The sequence below is a fragment of the Carex rostrata genome, chromosome 1 (assembly GCF_964058835.1).
Source record: "Carex rostrata chromosome 1, lpCarRost1.2, whole genome shotgun sequence".
In the NCBI taxonomy this organism is placed as follows: Eukaryota; Viridiplantae; Streptophyta; class Magnoliopsida; order Poales; family Cyperaceae; genus Carex; species Carex rostrata.
Genome location: NC_135918.1, coordinates 9,517,750 through 9,537,681, shown reverse-complemented (window position 1 = coordinate 9,537,681; position 19,932 = coordinate 9,517,750). Strand labels below are relative to the sequence as shown.

The window sequence follows — 19,932 nt, the reverse complement described above, 5'->3', positions numbered from 1 at the left end:
GGATACCGTAAATTGATTAATTTTATTCTCAACGTAAAATTTTTATATAATTAACTCTTCAATGTGTATTTGACTTACAATAAGAATGACTTGAAGATATATATATATATATATATATATATATATATAGCTAATTTTAAATAGAAGGCCTGTCATGTCAGGCCGTCACAGTAAAATTAATCAACAAAAAGAAAATACAGCTTCTTTAGTAGTACATACTACATACTAAAGAGAACAAAACACATATTGTACAAAGAACTTAATTTTTTTGTTTAAACTCAAATCCAGAACACTAAATTTCAAAATAAAAGAAGAAAAATTAATTAATTAATTAATTAATTAATTAAGAAGTGAAAGTTGAGAAAATGTTTATCTTGATGACAAATTCATCTGCCTTTTCAGGACTGATGGGCTGCAAAATATATGCAAAACAAAAATACAAAATTTGGATTAGAATTCAATTTAGAAGCAAAATATATTAATTACAAAAGATGATCAACTGAAAGATTTTTTATTTTTATTGTATAAAAAATTGGTACCTTTTCTAACATGCGCTGAAGCCTTTCAATTTCTACCTTTTGAGTAGTCAGCACCTTTAGCAATCATACTCTTTGCCACCTTCACATACACCTTACCATATCTTATTTAAAAAATACAACAAATTAATATTATCATAAAAATACAATTTAATTATTAAACTCCTCTTCTATCTTTGTTAAAATTTGCTCTCTCTCATCATTAATTTGCTGCAGCAACAAATTCCTTCACCAAAGCATCTACTAAACTCTCTACTATTCCAACCTAATTACAAGTTTATAACATATATACTCTTCAATTATAAACAGAAATTAATTAATTGTGGTGCATATATGCTTAAAAAGGATATATAATTTCCTGATTTTGGGGTTTTACCTGAGAGGTTAGGTGACCGTTGGAATGGCGGTTTGTCCCACATTTGTCATTGATGAATTTGACAATGTCATCTACTGTTCTTGCCTCTTCATATTCTTCTACCTCTGTATTTCCTTTCGGAACGAACCACAGTGATGGAACCCCATTCTCAGTATAACTGTCACGTGATATATCATATACCAGATTCATGTTTGGAATCAGCCAATTACAAAAACTAGTCAAATTCAGATCATTGAATTTTGTACCCATTTTAATAAATAGTAAAAAAATTTCAAAAAATGTAAAATTTGGTCTCCAAGCACATTTTATTGTAGAGATCACATCTAATGGTTTGGATTGACGATTTTGATTTTGAAAATGTAAAAAATATTTGTTGTAACTTGTTGTAACTCAAAAATTGTTGTAACTTGATCCCTCCTCGTATATATATATATATATATAATATTAAGATAACACATTTTAGTATGAGTCATGTATACAGTAACAGATAAAGAACTAAAAGGTAGGTTCAAATACTTTTATTTTTTGTATTTTTTTCATACCTCCACTTTTTAATTTTCTACTAATATTTTTTTTTAAATTATGTTTTTCTCTATATGCACATAAAAGTTATTATTTTTTATTTTCATTTTATATGAATAAGCAAGTTGAAAAATCAGCATTCATAATTTATCCATATCGATGAATTTTGTGAAGCTCTTGATACTAATTAAAACAAAATCAAAATATCATAATCTATACATGTACATAGAGAAAATGATGTAGATCATATCTAACGGTTTTATTTTGACATTTGAGTTTTAAATTTTAAGAATGAAGACGTGATGGATACAAAAAAATAAAAAAATAAAAGCATTTGAACTCTCCTGAAGAACTAAAAGAGTATATATGTACGTACCAAGGAGCAAAGAACTCGACGAGAGTGCTGCGGTTCTGACCGACCTCCTTGTAGAAGTTGTCGGGCGTGAGATCAACCACATCACCGTCGACCGCAATGACCGAATGAGTAAAGAGAAGGAGGACTAGAGCTAGTAGTGGTAGCCAAATATGAGACCTCGTCATCTTAATTTCTCTCCGCCATTTTTTCTCCTTGCTATTTAATTGGAAGTTTTTTTTTTTAAATCTTCGCAGAAGTTGCGAAGTCATGAGGGAGAATCGAACTCTCGACTTTTGGGTACAACAATTCTAAGACTTATTCCTAGCCAATTGTACTACCTCCCCTTTCTCTATTTAATTGGAAGTTGATGCTGAACAAATCTATGTAAGTTGCTTAATTGAAATAGAAATAAAAATAATGCACAGTAATTAATTCAGCTTAATCCCTTCTAGTCCTCATGTCAATCTAATTATTTATTTTAATCAAATGCAATTTGAAGAATTAGATAGTACGAGTAATAATTAAGTAGCAATAAAATCTAATTGGTTCTCTGCTTATATCAAGGGCTACACAAACTACTTTATAATTTATATATATATTCAACAAAATTTTAAAAGTTTACTATTATATATGTTTATTACAAAAACAACAAAGAATTTTGAAATCACCCAGATATCACATGCTCGCCTATTGCTCTTTTCTTGTTTGTTTTCCTTTAATTAGTCCTTAATTTGATATCAAACCATTCATAACATCAAATTAGGTTGTTTACTTACTTAAAATTGCATTTGGTATCAAACCTTTCTGTATTTCTTTTTCCAAGCCTAATTTGGTTTGATGTTTTTTTTTTTCATAAATTGCCATTGATTTTCGCTTCCATATACGCAGTTCGTTGTAATTGATTTGGTAAGTAGTATTTCGTAAAAAAACAAAAGAAATAAAACTTGTTAAAGTAATCATTTTTTTTTTAGGCTTGATTTATAAGAAAATGATATTTTCAAGCTTTTTAGCTTAAAATAAAAAAAATGAAATGCATAACGTTACGCCAGTAATTAATTAAAGACAATATTTTTTTTATGTAGTAATAATAAAGAACATTTTTCACTCAAGGTTTACAAACGGAATACAGTATATATATAGAGAGAGAGAGATGGGCTATGGTGCATTGCAATGCATGGAGGGGTTTGTGCATTGGACCATAAATCTAAAATTCAAAATTCAAATGATCGATCCAAACAGTTCATCTTGTTCTCCATATTAATATGTGCTTAGAGACCAAATTTTACATTTTTCTGAATTTTTTTACTATTTATTAAGTATTTTACAAAATTGTTGATCCAACGGTGGCTGCTGATTTTACTGTTTTGTTAAGCCACCGTTGGATCAACAATTTTGTAAAATACTTAATAAATAGTAAACAAATTCAGAAAATCGTTAATCCAACGGTTTTACTGTTTTGTTAAGCCACCGTTGGATCAATAATTTTCCAAGTGGCTTAATAAATAGTAAAAAAATTCAGAAAAATATAAAATTTGGTCTCCAAGCACATATTAATATGGAGAACAAGATGAACGGTTCAGATTGACTTTTTGAATTTTGAAATTTTAAATTTTGACCGTGTGTATTTCGGCCCATATGCTACCGAAAACACATTAGCCTATCTATATATATATTATGAAACATTTCTTCGTAAGCTTTTATTATAATTTACAAAGTTGGCTAATATTAAAATGTTCGTTCCTTGTCTCAAAAAAAAAAAACGTTTGTTCCTAGACTGTGAAATAAACGCTTCGATTTTTACATTTTCAAAGTTCAAACACTTGATCCAAACCGTTTAACATTCAATCTATATTAAAATGTACTTGGAGACCAAATTTTATATTTTTAAAAAAAATTTACTTTTTATTAAGATTGTTTTAAAATTGTTGTTTTCAATGATCCAGAAATTTTTCACTATTTATTAAAATCAGCGATTTTAAGACTGGATTAATAAATAGTAAAAAAATTCCAAAAATTATAAAAATAATTCTCCAAGCACTATAGAGATCACATCTAACGGTTTAGATCGACCGTTTGAACTTTGAAAATCAGAAAACTAATTGGTTGCACCACGGTTCCGGAACAAACGTTTTGATATTAGCCAAACTCTATATATATATCCAGTGGTCCAGAAATTTTTACTGTTTTTTACTGTTCATCCGGATTTTCAGATTTTCAAAGTGGCTTAATAAATAGTAAAATAATTCTAAAAAATGTAAAATTTAGTTTTCAAGCATATTTATATATAGATAGAGTTGGGCTACGGTGAGTTGCGAAATAAAACACGTTTTTACTTCACGCAATATGTTCATTTTCAAAGTTCAAATAGCCAATCCAAACCGTTAGATGTTTAATCTATATTAAAATATGCTTGGAAACTAAATTTTACATTTTTTGAAATTTTTTTACTATTTATTAAGCCACTTGAAAAATCTGAAAATCCGAGTGAACAGTAAAAATTTCTGGACCGCTGGATCGGCGATTTTCAAAGTGGCTTAATAAATAGTAAAAAATTTCCAAAAAATGTAAAATTTGGTCTCCAAGCACATTTCAATATGGAGATCTTGTTGAGCGGTTTGGATCGACATTTTGAACTTTAAAAATCGTAAAATATGAGCGTGAAGTAAAATAGTCGCTTTACTTCACAACTCACCGTAGCCCAACTCATATATATATATATATGAGGAGGGTTCAAATGCCTCCATTTTTTGTGCCTCCACCATGCCTCCATTTTTTAAAACTTTAATAACTCAAAATTTAGAACTTAAAAGTCAAAATAAAATCGTTATATGTGATCTATCTTATTTTCTCTATGTGCTCATAAAAAATTATCACATTTCAATTTTGTTTTTATGTGAATCAATGAGTTCAAAAATCAACGTCTAGAAATCATCCAAATTAGTACGTTTTTTACAAGCTCTTGATGACAACCAAAATAAAATTAAAATGTCATAATTTTTTACACGTGCATAGATAAAATGATGTAGATCATATCCAATGGTTTTATTTTGACTTTTAAGTTTTAAATTTTGAACTATTAAAGTTTTAAAAAATGGAGGCATTTGAACCCTCCTCATATATATATATATATATATATATATATATATACATATATATATATACATATATAGATAGTACCAAATTAAGGAGATAGAGATGATGTGAGAAAGTACCTGGTAGCAGGTCCTGTTAGTTTGGAAACCTGGTTCTTCTATCTTGGTTAAAGTTTTATTTTTCTCATCATTTGTTGCGGCCACAAATGTTAGAATATTCAGTTATTCTATTTATAGAACCTATTTATGGAATTCATGTTTGAGTAACCTATTTATAGAACTTATTTATGGAATTCCTATTTGAGTAACCTATTTATATAATATATATTCATATATATTATTTTTAGAGAAAGGTTGCAGGAATTAGGTATCTATTTATGTATTAACTGCCCACTCATCCCCACTCATATCGTTGATGGATAGAATGAGTGTTGGGTATAAATAAGAGTCCTGGCTAATCCTCTCTCTGCATATACTCACATACAACCATTAAAGTATTTTTTGCTCTCCATCAGCAAAAGTGAAACAGAGGGAGAGAGAGAAATCGACCCGGCGCAACCTCGAAGGATCTAGGGTTTGCGATCATCGTTGAAGTACTTGCTTGTTGTTCATAATGAATACTAGAGGTACGCTTATGTATTACGTTTTAATTTAATTATAGTATTTAATGTAATCTCATGTTGTTTCAAGTTCTTGGGACCTTTAATGGTCTTTTGCTCTTATGATGCATTTTCTAATGCATAATTAAAGATGATCAAAGTGCTTATGTTCATGTAGTAATTCTACTTACATGTGGTATCAGAACCAGGTTGGAAACTTCATAATATTCATTAAATTTCTGTAATTAAACTATTATAGATTAATCTATAAAATTAGAACTTATAAAATTGATAATCCCCAATTGAATTGCAAGTTTCCGGGGAAGTTAGGGTTAGACTTGAAAGAATTGTTAATTTATGTTAATTAGGGGTTTAAATCTCCATTAAAGATCAGAGCAATAATTTTTTAGAAAATAATTCAAAAACTGAATTTAACTTTCACGATCGTAGTAAATTTGAATGATTATTATATGCGATATAATATTTAATTATCATATAGATATTGAATTGAATTGCGTGTTAATTCATAAGGCATTAAGGATACTCCCAAAGGTAGGTCCCCCGCTGATAGGCCTAAATTATATACATATTCGATCTGATTTTTATTACGAAATAACACCAAATATCTTGTATTTTGAATATAAAGTGAATATAATACACCTTGGATCAAGTTACTGCGTTTGTTTGGTTTTAATTTGTAGGAAATGAAGAAAAATGAAGAAAACCGAAGGAAACTACTCATTGCGGACACACAGTTTGTGATATGGCCAAAATAAGTACTTAGATGGATTTCTGGACGCGCGCCAATTTTAAAAAGATATAATAAGCTATACATCAAAATCCGTGCGGATGCACGGATATCGATGCGGACGCACGGATCGCGATGCAGCCGCACTCTGGTCGCACAGGAAAAGTCCGAGCCTAGTGCGGATCTCGATGCAACCGCAGTGCGGGTGGTTCAGACGCAGTGCGGATCCTAGTGCGGATGATACTGTAGCAGTGTGGACGCACTGTAGCAGATGGTGAAGACGCAGTGCGGATCCTAGTGCGGATGGTACTGTAGCAGTGCGGACGCACTGTAGCAGTCAGCATAACGGGAGCCTGATCTTAAAATAGCCATAACTTTTGACTCGTAACTCCGATTAAGGCTTGCGACCACTTTTTGGAAAGCTAGGAAGAAGATCTACAACATGAGAAACTAAAAAAGGAAATTTGGAGTCGGTCGGATGCATTAAACTCGCAGACAGCCAGAAATATACGTTTTTGGACAGCGTTTCTATTTTTGGCGCATGATGGACACGTTTTTACAGCAAAACATGGACAAGACATCCTGAGAAACAATCCAAATATAGCACCCACTAACTCCACTTCCTAGCCTCTTAATTGGGCATGATCATTGGCTATAAAAGAAGGCATCTCATCTCATCCCATCCATCATCTCTTCCCATCCATCCTCATCTCATTCTCTCCCTCTCCACACATCATCCCTTCCTCTTTCATTCTCTCTCTATACACAATACTTAGCGATAAATTCTGGAGAAAATGAAAGCTTTCAAGCAAGGAGAAGAAGGGTTTCCTGAGCAAGAAGTCGGCAAGATAGAGGTTTTTGATTTGTCAAAGGGTGTAATTACTTCCTTTATTTCATTTCTTCTTACTTTGCCAATTTTTGTAATGGATCTCTCCATGAGGGAGTAGATCTCTCTCTAAGGGTTTAGGTCAATGCATGAACTTGTTTAATTCTATTTTATTCGGTTATTTGTTTTTATTATGATTGTTTTATGGGATTTGATTGTTATTTTCTGTGATTTATCATTTGTGTTGATTACATAGTTTAGTACTTGAAATCGTTGTAGTCCTGCTTTGGAATCGGTTTGTTAGGCAAAAGATCCAAAGAAGTTAGGATGAGAGGAGAGTACCAAATTATGAACACAAATATCTTAGGTTTTAGGTTAGAAGCGACCGTACTTTGATACCTATAACCGGAACTATAGAAATTAAGGGTTAGGGTTTGGTGAAGAACGACCGTGAAGTCAAACCCCTACTTAGGACACCTATATTGATTAAGTAATTAGTCAATATAGGCTAACAAGAGCTTAATGGGTCTAGATAATTAGGGTGAAGAACGACCGTGAAGTCCGAAGTTATCTAGGCACGTTATTAATTCACGACCGTGACCCTTTTTAACATTTTAGGTTAGAAACCTCATCAAATCATACATGAATTCAAACAAATACCGAATAGATAGAATAAGCAAGGGATTGTAGACCAAAGACCCCTAGATCTCTAAATCTTGAAAACAAATCAATTCTTTTTCATTCATTTACTTTTATTGTTTTAAACTCTCTATTCGGGTATTGAACCCAAATCTAGGAATTGTTAGAACAAACCCCCCCTCATTTACTTTTATTGCACTTTATTTTATTTTATTTTCTGAAATTTACTACTAAGGTTTAAGCATAGTAATTAAACATTCTCCCTGCGGATCGACACCTCAAATACTACTTTGATATAATTGTGCACTTGCAATTTAACTCAAACGTGTGTTGAAGGTTTAAAAAGTACATCTTTGTACTGAAACTTGTGCATACGCTTTGCGCGCACCAAGTTTTTGGCGCCGTTGCCGGGGAGTATAGTTTAAATACTAAGTTTTTACTTTACAAATTTATTTCAGATTTTTTTTCTTTTTATTTGAGAACTAACTTTAATTCTTTTAGCGTTCTATGAACTTTGGAAGAACCCCTTTAGGAACGCTTTATTTTGAAGAAGAAGAAGATCGAAGCATGGAAAACGAAGACAACCAATCCCAACATAGATCCCACCATGACGAACAATCTCACCATGGGAACAACAACCACAACAACAACGGAAATGGTCGTAACCGTCAACAAGGCCCCCGTTTCGGTTTCATTCCTCATGGCCAAGATCCACGCGACATCAAGCCCTCTCTCATCCACCTTCTCGGCCAAAGTCAGTTTGGGGGAGCCCAAAACGAAGACCCGCATGCCCATTTGGCGGTTTTCGAAGAGCATTGTGGCACTTTTGCTCGAGAAGGAGATGATCTCGACCACCTAAAACTCAAATGCTTCCACTTGTCCCTCCGAGACAATGCGAGAACATGGCTAAGGACTGTCAACCGTGACTATATAGAGACATGGGACGACATGGAGAAGTTATTCTTAGGAAAATACTTTCCTCCATCCAAAACCCAACATTTCCGAACAAAGATCACGACGTTCAAGCAAGCCGAGGGGGAGTCTCTAACTGAGGCATGGGATCGATGGGCGGAGCTCCAACGCTTGTGCCCTAACCATGGCCTTGACATGTGGTTGCTCTTTCAATTTTTTTATGGGGGTTGCACAATAGCAACTAAAACTCATTTAAATTCAGCTGCAGGGGGTAACATGTCACGAATGGATCCGGCACAAGCCATGGCAATGATTGAAGATATGGCAATCAACCAACGGGAGTGGACGGCCGAGCGAGGGGCACGAGCCCAAACCACACCGGGCATGGTGAAGGTCGATGAAGTTACCGCTTTGAGAACACAGATGGAAGCCTTGCAACACCAAGTGGCACAAATTCACAGTGCCAAATCTATGACGAAGAAGGCTCCATGCGGCATATGTGGAGAGGTGACCCATATCACCGCCGAGTGTCAAGTCCTTATTGAAGGGGACGAAATAGAACAAGCAAACGCTATGTTCTATAATCAGGGAGATAAGAGGAACGACCCAATCTATAACAAGGTTAGGCAAAATGATAATTTCAATTCAAATTCTTATAACCCTAACAACAGGTGGAACCATCCGAACTTCAAGTGGAAGACCGAGAACAACAATTCCAACCAATACCAAAGCCGGCCCAACCAAAACTCTTATCAAGGAACCTCTCAAAATAGCAACATAGAAAAGATGATTCAAGACTTGATGACCCAAGTAAGCGACTTTACGGCATATCAAAGGAACACCAACACGGAAGTTTCGGATTCCTTGAGGGACTTGACCAAGAAGTTTGAGTTCTTAGACACCAAGACCTCGATGCTAGAAACACAAATAGCACAACAAGCATCTTCATCCTCTCGTCAACAAGGGACACTTCCGGGCAAGCCCGACATCAACCCGAGGGAGTACGCAAATGCCATAACCTTGAGGAGCGGCACGGAATACCAAGGATCGAAGATGCTGAGCATAGAAGAGCAACAACAACCACCAAAGGAGACACAACCGCCTCCGGCTCCTCTCAATGCAAGCACACCGGCATCAAATCAATCTCAAGAACCGGGTAATTCCAACCCGGCCAAGGTAAAATCTATTGAAACTCCTAAGTATATTCCTCCACTCAGGTTTGTACCCTTTCCCCAAAGGTTAGTGAAGCATAAACTGGACCAACAAGAAATTTTGACCAAAAAGCGCACAATAGAGGAAAGTAAACATGTGATATTAGATGAAAAATGTAGCGAAATCTTTTCTACCGATTTACCTCCCAAAATGAAAGATCCGGGTAGTTTCTCGATACCTTGCTCTATAAACACAACTAGAATTGAAAATGCAATGTGTGATTTAGGAGCAAGTGTTAGTCTCATGCCTAAATCGGTTTATGACAAACTTGAGTCGTGTACTTTAGAACCAACCAATATGACACTAACTCTTGCTGATGGGACGACACGATCTCCACTTGGTATCTTGAAAAATGTGGTTGTGAAAATTGGTAAGATTAAGATTCCTGCAGATTTTGTTGTCATTGAAACGGATGATCATTCGACCGTTCTCTTAGGTCGAGCTTTCTAAGCAACTGCAGGTGCAAATATCAAAGTCAAAGAGGGGGAGCTTTCTTTCTCCGTTGGGAAGAAGAAAGAAAAATTTTATTTTCATAAGCCATTGATACCTCCTAATAAAAATTCAGTTTGCATGATAGAAATTTCACAGGTTAATAGAGAATTTGTGCAAAAGAAGTCGGTGGCAACATCTGAAACCGACAAACCTCGAGAAGTCGACAAGACGAAACAAGCTTGGCTCACAAAAGCAAAATCCATGAAATTAATGGAAATATTCAAAAACAGGAGCGAGAAGAAGAAGTTGAACAAAACAAAGCAATGGGGAGGCCGTCCTCCCGATCCTCCACCAAAGCATTGAGGCGCACCACCACCACCTTCCGCCAATAGAGTAATCCATGTTTCTTCCTATTTACTTTTGTTTATTTTTACGCATTGGGGACAATGCTTAATTTAAGCTTGGGGGATGGGAAGAAATTGTATCTTGCATTGCATGAAATTTAGATCTATTTTTTCAAAAATTTAGGATTTATAACCTTATTTTTACTTGACCATGAATAGGATTTGTGATTTTGAACTTAATTGCTTGAAATTGCGAATTTGTCAAGATGTTTTATGAGGTTATGAAAAATAGAGTCTTGCATAATTGGACTTAATTGTTTGAAAATGCATAAAGTATAAAATCATGTTTAATTTTTGTGTTAAAAATTGGCAAAAAGGAAATTTTTGATAAATTTGAGTGATTGACAAAACATTAGAAATTTTAGTGCAAATTTTTATAAGTTTTTAGGAATACCCTTGGAATAATTTGAACTAACCACATAATTTGGCGAAAAACTTTGTGGAAATAAAGGTTTAAGAAATTGGAAACCTAGGATTTAAATTTATTTTTTTGAAAATGCAACTTGTTTGTGAAAAATGGATTTAGAAAGATCGGGATATCCATGGGTATGATTTAATGCCTAGGGATGTGTGTATTCATGATATATGAAAATGAAAAACAAAGTGAAACAAAAGAAAAGATGGAGATAAATAAGAGTACTGGCACAATAAATCCTACGGGATGCCTTTGAGCTCATCTCCCAAAGTAATAAAAAAAGAGTACTGGTACAATCCCACGGGATGTCTTTGAGCTCAAAAATTTTCCAAAACTTTTGCATGTATCAACACATGAAGTCCGCGACTTTCTAACCTAAGTTGGATCCAAGCTTGAGGGATTTTTAAAGAATTTTCGCAAATAAGAGTGCATTTTTTGTATTAAATTTAGATACCCGAAGTTTACAAATTCTAAATCTTTAAGGAAATTAAAGTTAGAGTAATCAAATTGTGGGGTGAAGCATAATTAGCCAAGGGTTGAACTTTAGATTTGTAAAAATTTACGTTGAGATTTTTAAATTTTGTCAAGGTCATACAAATTTTTCAATTGAAGAAATATACTTGATATGGGGTTAAATTAGAGATCGAATTGTAGTTTAAGTTTAGATGTTGCTTGAGGACAAGTAATGTTCAAGCTTGGGGGAATTTAATAGGCCTAAATTATATACATATTCGATCTGATTTTTATTACGAAATAACACCAAATATCTTGTATTTTGAATATAAAGTGAATATAATACACCTTGGATCAAGTTACTGCGTTTGTTTGGTTTTAATTTGTAGGAAATGAAGAAAAATGAAGAAAACCGAAGGAAACTACTCATTGCGGACACACAGTTTGTGATATGGCCAAAATAAGTACTTAGATGGATTTCTGGACGCGCGCCAATTTTAAAAAGATATAATAAGCTATACATCAAAATCCGTGCGGATGCACGGATATCGATGCGGACGCACGGATCGCGATGCAGCCGCACTCTGGTCGCACAGGAAAAGTCCGAGCCTAGTGCGGATCTCGATGCAACCGCAGTGCGGGTGGTTCAGACGCAGTGCGGATCCTAGTGCGGATGATACTGTAGCAGTGTGGACGCACTGTAGCAGATGGTGAAGACGCAGTGCGGATCCTAGTGCGGATGGTACTGTAGCAGTGCGGACGCACTGTAGCAGTCAGCATAACGGGAGCCTGATCTTAAAATAGCCATAACTTTTGACTCGTAACTCCGATTAAGGCTTGCGACCACTTTTTGGAAAGCTAGGAAGAAGATCTACAACATGAGAAACTAAAAAAGGAAATTTGGAGTCGGTCGGATGCATTAAACTCGCAGACAGCCAGAAATATACGTTTTTGGACAGCGTTTCTATTTTTGGCGCATGATGGACACGTTTTTACAGCAAAACATGGACAAGACATCCTGAGAAACAATCCAAATATAGCACCCACTAACTCCACTTCCTAGCCTCTTAATTGGGCATGATCATTGGCTATAAAAGAAGGCATCTCATCTCATCCCATCCATCATCTCTTCCCATCCATCCTCATCTCATTCTCTCCCTCTCCACACATCATCCCTTCCTCTTTCATTCTCTCTCTATACACAATACTTAGCGATAAATTCTGGAGAAAATGAAAGCTTTCAAGCAAGGAGAAGAAGGGTTTCCTGAGCAAGAAGTCGGCAAGATAGAGGTTTTTGATTTGTCAAAGGGTGTAATTACTTCCTTTATTTCATTTCTTCTTACTTTGCCAATTTTTGTAATGGATCTCTCCATGAGGGAGTAGATCTCTCTCTAAGGGTTTAGGTCAATGCATGAACTTGTTTAATTCTATTTTATTCGGTTATTTGTTTTTATTATGATTGTTTTATGGGATTTGATTGTTATTTTCTGTGATTTATCATTTGTGTTGATTACATAGTTTAGTACTTGAAATCGTTGTAGTCCTGCTTTGGAATCGGTTTGTTAGGCAAAAGATCCAAAGAAGTTAGGATGAGAGGAGAGTACCAAATTATGAACACAAATATCTTAGGTTTTAGGTTAGAAGCGACCGTACTTTGATACCTATAACCGGAACTATAGAAATTAAGGGTTAGGGTTTGGTGAAGAACGACCGTGAAGTCAAACCCCTACTTAGGACACCTATATTGATTAAGTAATTAGTCAATATAGGCTAACAAGAGCTTAATGGGTCTAGATAATTAGGGTGAAGAACGACCGTGAAGTCCGAAGTTATCTAGGCACGTTATTAATTCACGACCGTGACCCTTTTTAACATTTTAGGTTAGAAACCTCATCAAATCATACATGAATTCAAACAAATACCGAATAGATAGAATAAGCAAGGGATTGTAGACCAAAGACCCCTAGATCTCTAAATCTTGAAAACAAATCAATTCTTTTTCATTCATTTACTTTTATTGTTTTAAACTCTCTATTCAGGTATTGAACCCAAATCTAGGAATTGTTAGAACAAACCCCCCCTCATTTACTTTTATTGCACTTTATTTTATTTTATTTTCTGAAATTTACTACTAAGGTTTAAGCATAGTAATTAAACATTCTCCCTGCGGATCGACACCTCAAATACTACTTTGATATAATTGTGCACTTGCAATTTAACTCAAACGTGTGTTGAAGGTTTAAAAAGTACATCTTTGTACTGAAACTTGTGCATACGCTTTGCGCGCACCACCCGCCCTTACGATTAAACACATTAAAAGTGCAAGCAACTTCCGTTATTATGTAAATTGTGTATGCCCAAAGGTAGCACAATAGAACACCAACGAAATTGCTAATTAAAGTGCTTCAATAATGTAGTTTTATTTATTTTTTATTTTATTTTATTGCTATCGTATTAAATCATGAGACATTAAGTATACTCCTAAAGGTAGATACGTCGCTCTTATGATTTACACATTAAAGTTGCAAGTAATTTACGTTATTGTCAATCGTGTATGTCCAAAGATGACACGATGAGACACCAATAAAATTACTAATTATAGTGTTATATAATATATATTAGATATATTATATTATTAGGTTGTAGATCTTAACTTGTTAGGATCTAGTGTTATATAATATATATTAGATATATTATATTATTATGTTGTAGATCTTAATTAGCCCCAAAGGGTGATTAGGGTTTATCTTACGTCACTGCTCCTAAATCTGAATTAATATCTGAATTAAAGTTAAATTAGAAGATTCAAAGCATTAACGTACATCTTCTAATATCTCTTCCAAATTATACTTACATGAAAGCCTCCTTGCCTCTTAAAGTGTTCTTTCTTTACTATCTCCCTAATAAATGTTAAAATAAGAATAATTACTTAAAGTTTAACTAATAATAAATAAGAGAATTTTTTTTTTTAATTCAACAAACTTAAAAAAAAAAAACCTCAGTAAGAGCTGTTGTACTAACTTAAGAATGAAGCAATGCCTAGGAAAGTCGGAACTCGTAGCAGAGCCAAGTGCTCCCTGACTTTCCTGGTTGTGATTTCAAGACTTAGACAACTGGCCGAACGGGTTATGAAAATAAATAAAAGGATATTAAAAGTTTCACGTAAGGATTTTCTTTAGTTTCTTGTCATATTGTCAAGTTTGATCTTAAAGGTAGATGCAAAGAAGCTTTATCCTAAAGAATTAGAGTAATTAATTTACAAAATAAGATGAAAATATCTATTTTATAATTACCACTTGAAATCTAATCATTCTTCATAATTTTTCTTAATAAAGGTTTCACTCCTGCCGGTGCCGGATTCGCATCAATGGTTCAGTCAGTTGTGACTTTTAATGGACTCAACTTTACAGAATGGCATGAACAAGTGCAGTTTGCACTTGGGTCAATGGATCTTGAGGATGCCATCCTAATCAAAAAGCCCGCTGCTCTTACTGACTCTAGCAGCGCTGAAGAAAGGGCTCTAATGGCCGGTTGGGAGAAACATAACAGAATGGCATTGATGTTTCTTAAGATGACTGTGGCAACTAATGTCAAAATTTCGCTTCTGACTGCTGAAAGTGCCAAGGACTTTTTTAGAAAGTGTTAAAGCACAATCTCAAAGTGCTGATAAGAGTGTTGCAAGTACGCTAATGTCAAAACTGACCACCATGAAATATGATGGCAGTCTTACTATGCACCAGCACATACTTGAGATGACATCCTTAGCCTCAAAACTCAAGGGTGTCGGGATGACCGTGGAGGAACCATTTTTGGTTCAGTTTATAATCAACTCTTTGCCTTTTGATCAGTATGGACCATTCCAAATGAACTACAACACACTTAAAGATAAGTCATAATGAGCTACCAAAGCTAAGACTATTCTAAGACTTTCCACTTATCAAAAGGCAAAGAGTTGATTATAAACTGAACCAAAAATGGTTCCTCCACGGTCATCCCGACACCCTTGAGTTTTGAGGCTAAGGATGTCATCTCAAGTATGTGCTGGTGCATAGTAAGACTGCCATCATATTTCATGGTGGTCAGTTTTGACATTAGCGTACTTGCAACACTCTTATCAGCACTTTGAGATTGTGCTTTAACACTTTCTAAAAAAGTCCTTGGCACTTTCAGCAGTCAGAAGCGAAATTTTGACATTAGTTGCCACAGTCATCTTAAGAAACATCAATGCCATTCTGTTATGTTTCTCCCAACCGGCCATTAGAGCCCTTTCTTCAGCGCTGCTAGAGTCAGTAAGAGCAGCGGGCTTTTTGATTAGGATGGCATCCTCAAGATCCATTGACCCAAGTGCAAACTGCACTTGTTCATGCCATTCTGTAAAGTTGAGTCCATTAAAAGTCACAACTGACTGAACCATTGATGCGAATCCGGCACCGGCAGGAGTGAAACCTTTATTAAGAAAAATTATGAAGAATGATTAGATTTCAAGTGGTAATTATAAAATAGATATTTTCATCTTATTTTGTAAATTAATTACTCTAATTCTTTAGGATAAAGCTTCTTTGCATCTACCTTTAAGATCAAACTTGACAATATGACAAGAAACTAAAGAAAATCCTTACGTGAAACTTTTAATATCCTTTTATTTATTTTCATAACCCGTTCGGCCAGTTGTCTAAGTCTTGAAATCACAACCAGGAAAGTCAGGGAGCATTTGGCTCTGCTACGAGTTCCGACTTTCCTAGGCATTGCTTCATTCTTAAGTTAGTACAACAGCTCTTACTGAGGTTTTTTTTTTTTAAGTTTGTTGAATTAAAAAAAAAAATTCTCTTATTTATTATTAGTTAAACTTTAAGTAATTATCCTTATTTTAACATTTATTAGGGAGATAGTAAAGAAAGAACACTTTAAGAGGCAAGGAGGCTTTCATGTAAGTATAATTTGGAAGAGATATTAGAAGATGTACGTTAATGCTTTGAATCTTCTAATTTAACTTTAATTCAGATATTAATTCAGATTTAGGAGCAGTGACGTAAGATAAACCCTAATCACCCTTTGGGGCTAATTAAGATCTACAACATAATAATATAATATATCTAATATATATTATATAACACTAGATCCTAACAAGTTAAGATCTACAACCTAATAATATAATATATCTAATATATATTATATAACACTATAATTAGTAATTTTATTGGTGTCTCATCGTGTCATCTTTGGACATACACGATTGACAATAACGTAAATTACTTGCAACTTTAATGTGTAAATCATAAGAGCGACGTATCTACCTTTAGGAGTATACTTAATGTCTCATGATTTAATACGATAGCAATAAAATAAAAGAAAAAATAAATAAAACTACATTATTGAAGCACTTTAATTAGCAATTTCGTTGGTGTTCTATTGTGCTACCTTTGGGCATACACAATTTACATAATAACGGAAGTTGCTTGCACTTTTAATGTGTTTAATCGTAAGGGCGGGGGACCTACCTTTGGGAGTATCCTTAATGCCTTATGAATTAACACGCAATTCAATTCAATATCTATATGATAATTAAATATTATATCGCATATAATAATCATTCAAATTTACTACGATCGTGAAAGTTAAATTCAGTTTTTGAATTATTTTCTAAAAAATTATTGCTCTGATCTTTAATGGAGATTTAAACCCCTAATTAACATAAATTAACAATTCTTTCAAGTCTAACCCTAACTTCCCCGGAAACTTGCAATTCAATTGGGGATTATCAATTTTATAAGTTCTAATTTTATAGATTAATCTATAATAGTTTAATTACAGAAATTTAATGAATATTATGAAGTTTCCAACCTGGTTCTGATACCACATGTAAGTAGAATTACTACATGAACATAAGCACTTTGATCATCTTTAATTATGCATTAGAAAATGCATCATAAGAGCAAAAGACCATTAAAGGTCCCAAGAACTTGAAACAACATGAGATTACATTAAATACTATAATTAAATTAAAACGTAATACATAAGCGTACCTCTAGTATTCATTATGAACAACAAGCAAGTACTTCAACGATGATCGCAAACCCTAGATCCTTCGAGGTTGCGCCGGGTCGATTTCTCTCTCTCCCTCTGTTTCACTTTTGCTGATGGAGAGCAAAAAAATACTTTAATGGTTGTATATGAGTATATGCAGAGAGAGGATCAGTCAGAACTCTTATTTATACCCAACACTCATTCTATCCATCAACGATATGAGTGGGGATGAGTGGGCGGTTAATACATAAATAGGTACCTAATTCCTGCAACCTTTCTCTAAAAATAATATATATGAATATATATTATATAAATAGATTACTCAAACAGGAATTCCATAAATAAGTTCTATAAATAGGTTACTCAAACAGGAATTCCATAAATAGGTTCTATAAATATAATAACTGAATATTCGAACATTTTTATCAGTTCATCTAAGCTCTCTATAATTCCAGCCTACTTACAGTTACAAATGTGCAACAGATGCTTCAGTGTATGGGCATTTTGGTAATTATTTCACAAATTACAGAATTCTATTGTCTTAAAATTCATCTTCTTCTTCTTTTTTATTTGAGGGTGTATTTACTTTCTTTCATTTATTAAAATATGCACCTTCAATTTCTTAAGGCAAAAAAGAACAGTCATTTACCAGAAAAGAAGAGAGAGCTAGTTTTACCTGTGAGGTGAGCTGACCTTCTGAGTCACGGCTGGTACCGCATTTCTCGTTGATATATTCGACAACATCATCTATTTCCTTTTCCCCTTCAAACAATTCTCCTTCTTTGTTTTCCTTTGAGAAGAATTTCAATGTTGGAATCTTCTTCACGCCGTACCTGCCATTGTACAAATCGTACCAGATCATTAGTTGCTATGTCACATTTACTGTCATCATGTTATGAAGTACCTAGCTAGAGAGAGAGAGAGGCCATGTGTTGATCAATATCGACATTAGCAATTACTATATGCTTATCCAGCTTAAAAGCCGAGGCCACCTTCTCATATATCTGTTATTCATTCATAAAGGTTAATATTTAATTAATCAAATGATTAATATATCTAAAATGAGCAGATAAATTAAGAACTGACCAACTTACAGGAGCAAATTTCTTGCAGTGACCACACCTGTCATACAAAATAAAAATTCTGAATTTCGAAAGACGGTTTGGCAAAATTCAAAAATTAAAAATGGAAAGAATGTACTAACCAAGGGGTATAAAATTCCACAAGTATATCTTTTGTTTCGTCATATACGACCTGGTCGAAGGTCTCTGAGGTGAGTTCTACCACATAGGAAGGAGCAAATGCCAATTTCACATTAGTATCTGATAAAAAAACAAAAATTACAAACTTGTCAGCAAACAGTAACACAATTATATCAAACAATCAAACAACTACTATATATACCAGCTTTCAGTTACTGAATTATCATCACCTGCTTCAGCATTTACAAAATCGGCAAGGTCGTCTGCTGTTTTTATTCCCTCATACCTGAGCACAAAAATTATACAAAGAATTTTCAATATTAATTGGGATTTGATGTTCAGATATTGCATAGAATTTCATTACAATTAAAGTTTGATCAAAAGCCCCTCTTTTGGGAACAAAGGCCACTGACAGATTGAAATTATATATCAATAAATCAATTTGGATTAAATTCGGAACAGATTAACAAATTTAATCTGGTAAATGTAGATAAAGAGATCAGATGTAAACTAACTTTCTGGGTTGCATGGATCCTTTAGGGAACCAATGAATTGTGGGGTATCCTGTTACATCATATTTGGCACACAAATCATCGTATTCGGTACAGTCAACCTACAATTGATACACAAATTTAGAAAAAAAAATGAAATTTAATGTCATTTATTTTAAGTACTGTATAAAATTGTAAACGAATGAGACTTTCTGTTGTTTTATTTCTTTTGTAATGTGAAAACCTTGGCAATCAAAACAGTATCAGATTTCTTGAAGCTTGAGGCGAGCCTTTCATAGTCTGGTGCAAGCTTCTGGCAATGTCCACACCTATAATTCAATTAATATTTGACAAGAGAAAGATGTGTCTCATTTCATGTGTGTTTAAAAGAAAGAGCACCAGTACCAGTACCAGTACATATTAAGAAGAAGAGAATTTTGGAACTGAGAAATTAATATTATTGAAATGAGATGTCAAGAGAGACGAACCAAGGAGTGAAGAACTCGACAAGAGCATAGCGGTCTTGACCGACCTCCTCGTCAAAGTTTTCTGGTGTCAGCACAACCGCATCGTCGGCAAATGCCAGAGCAGCAAACACAGTTATAGCTAGTGCTATCAAGACCTCAGATCTTGCCATTTTCTTTTTTTCTGTTTTTTTTCCTTCTTATAGTTCTCTCTGAATTATGGCTATATA

General features: G+C 34.0%; 1 pseudogene; it reads right to left on the bottom strand.

The window, feature by feature from the left end:
* Positions 1-343: 343 nt before the first annotated feature.
* LOC144557067 (protein disulfide isomerase-like 2-1) lies at positions 344-19,899 on the bottom strand (annotated as a pseudogene).
* Between the last annotated feature and the right edge of the window lie 33 nt (positions 19,900-19,932).